Below are 2,835 nucleotides of genomic sequence, written 5' to 3' on the forward strand. Positions count from 1 at the left end.
CTCTCTCTCTCTCTCTCTCTCTCTCTCTCTCTCTCTCTCTCTCTCCATATAGAAACATACTTTTAATTTCTTTATTTTTATTTCTTAAAAGAAAGCTATGCAACTTACAGAAAGCAGAGTTCATTTTGCCTCATGGCTTGAAGACACAGTACATTACTTTCATGGCTGCAGAATTTGGGGCCATTAGCTATACTTTTTCCTGAATCAGGAAGTAGAGAAACATGCTAACTTTCCACTTGTTTTCTACTTGTTATTCAGACTGGGACCCCAGCAGGGTGGATGCTGCTACCCACACTCAGTGTGCTGTCTAGTTTTATGTCAACTTGACACAAGCTAGACTCATTTGAATGGAGATATGTGGATGCCATTTCTCAGTTGACAAAAACGCCTCTATAAGATCCAGCTGTAGCTGGTCCCATCCATGCCTGGGCAGCAAGTGACAGCTGGCCCTGGTGGATTAGGTGCAGGAGGGCTGGTCCTGATGGTGTAAGCTGAGATGGTTAGGAGAACTGGCAGATTGACCAACTCAGCTAACCAAGTAGGCCCTGATACAGGGCTTTGAGTTGGCCCACCCCAGTCTCTATTCCACATATGAGCTTCTAGAGACCACGAAGAGGCCAGTCCTAGGAATCAAAGCTGCAGGATATCCATGACTCGGGACAATACCAGGATATCTGAGAGAAGGTCTCAGTATGGGTCCAGTATTGATAGTGTAGTAGAAGTCAGAGGTCTCCAACCAAACCAATGACTCATTGCAATGGCTATTTGCAAGTAAAAATGTGTGAACAAGGTGCGATGTTTTTGTTTTTTACCTAATTTTCATTTTTTATTTTCTTTTAGGGATGGTTACAAGGGTGGAGAGTGGATAAGAAAGGAATAGGACGTGAGTAGGATTGGAGTACATGATGTGAAATTCACAAAGAAAAGGTTATGAAAACAATTCAGCTGCAGTGTATTTTCTTAATTAGTGATGAATGGAGCGAAGCCCAGTCCATTGTAGACGGTGCTATCCCTGGGCTGGTGGTCCTGGGTTCTGTTAGAAAACAAGCTGAGCAAGCTACGAATCATAGGCCAGTAAGCAACACTCCTACATGGCCTCTGCATCCCCTCCTACCTCCAGATTCCTGCCATGTAGAGATCTGCCCTAACTTTCATCAAGGATAAACATAGATACGGGAGTGTAAGTCCCATATCCCCCTGGTTGATTTTTGGTCATCAGGTTTTACCACAACTATAGAAATCCTAACTGAGACATTCAGGATGGGCTTTTGTATCTCTGTTAAACCTTTCTGAAAGCAGCCATATAGGCACACCCAGAGCCAGGTTTCCATGATGATTTTAAGTAGAGTCTGTCTATTCAGTAACACCGAGGGTTAGACAGGATGTTTTCAACAGTCTTTTACCTCAAACTGTCAGGAACATCTTTCTTTTTATGGTGTCCTGCTTTACCTTCTCTTTCTCAAAAGTAGGTTGGTTTGGAGACATACATGTGATTGTAGGATTGAGTCCATCCCCCCCTCCCTGGGCTCATATGGCATGCTTGTTACTCATTCACAGAATCATTAAGACATAGCATATTTAGATGAAATGCAAAGTATAGTTCATAGTTGCCAATATGAAGGCCATCCACTCCAGATAGGATGTGCTAGGATGTGCTGAGTGGCTGAGTTGACAGGTGGAGCAGAGGAACACGTTGGCATAATAAATCTTCACTGGGCTTTCTGTGGAAGGGAATAGGCAAGGAAGACATAGAAAAGAAATAGGCTTAAAGTTAGCTAGATCTAATAATGACTTCAGGGCTGTGGGTTTTATGTTTGTCTCTGGCCACCTGGTTCATGACATAGGAGTGATTAGGGCAGGTGGACTGTGGGCTGAGTTATGGATTCTTATAAGAGATGTGCCTGAAACATGAGTGAGAAATTGATTGATTTGTTTAAGATTAGCCTTATGAGAAATACTGTGTAGAAATCAGTGAGGGCCCATCTATCCAAGGCCAAATAAGCACCAGAATACAGGGAATAGAAGGCCCACTTACTACACCATTTGATCCAGTAACTGATACACACACTGAGACTTGCAGAACCTGGAATGTGTGCTCAATGTAGTGAGGACTGATTTTCAACCATCCTGTGCATGGAGATTTGATCATAAACAACCCAGTTTTTTTCCTCCTCCCATGTTGCTCTGTGTGGTGCAGCACACATGCACACCCCCACGTGTGTTTTTACGTTTTTGTTTTTGGATCCACCAGTTTCTTCACAGTGTCAGCTCTCCAGTTTTTAGCTGCATAGTTTATAAGTCGTGCCTAACCAATAACTTTGGCACTTGTTATCTGTATATTTCAGCCAAGTGCTCCATTTGTGTATGCAATTATTCTCATTTCACATCTTCACAAGGTACCAAGAACAATGCTTATCTCGACACAGGACACAGGGCATTCAGTCTCCTTTGCTCTCCATTCTTGTCATCACTACCGTTATAATTCTAGTCATTGTTAATGGGACAAACACGTATCTGCAAAATTTTCAAAGCTCTTTCTGAGAGCATTAATTGAAACAATGATTAAAATGTAAAAGAAAGTGAAATTAAGTCATAAACTTGATCTACGTTTCTCCACCTGCTTCAGCATAAACCATTTAATATAAGTATTATATAAATATTTCCTGTGGTACTTTTTACCATACTTTCCCTGATGTACTAAGCTAAAATATTTTCAATAGTGATCATTCAGAATAACACAACAGGTCCTATAATTTTAACTTTCAAGTTACTAATATAGGAAAAATTCATCCACATTTCTGTGGTCCATATCATTCCCATGGATGATGACGGTCT

Source organism: Grammomys surdaster, unplaced genomic scaffold (genome assembly GCF_004785775.1).
Source record: "Grammomys surdaster isolate TR1022 unplaced genomic scaffold, NIH_TR_1.0 67, whole genome shotgun sequence".
Classification (NCBI taxonomy): Eukaryota; Metazoa; Chordata; class Mammalia; order Rodentia; family Muridae; genus Grammomys; species Grammomys surdaster.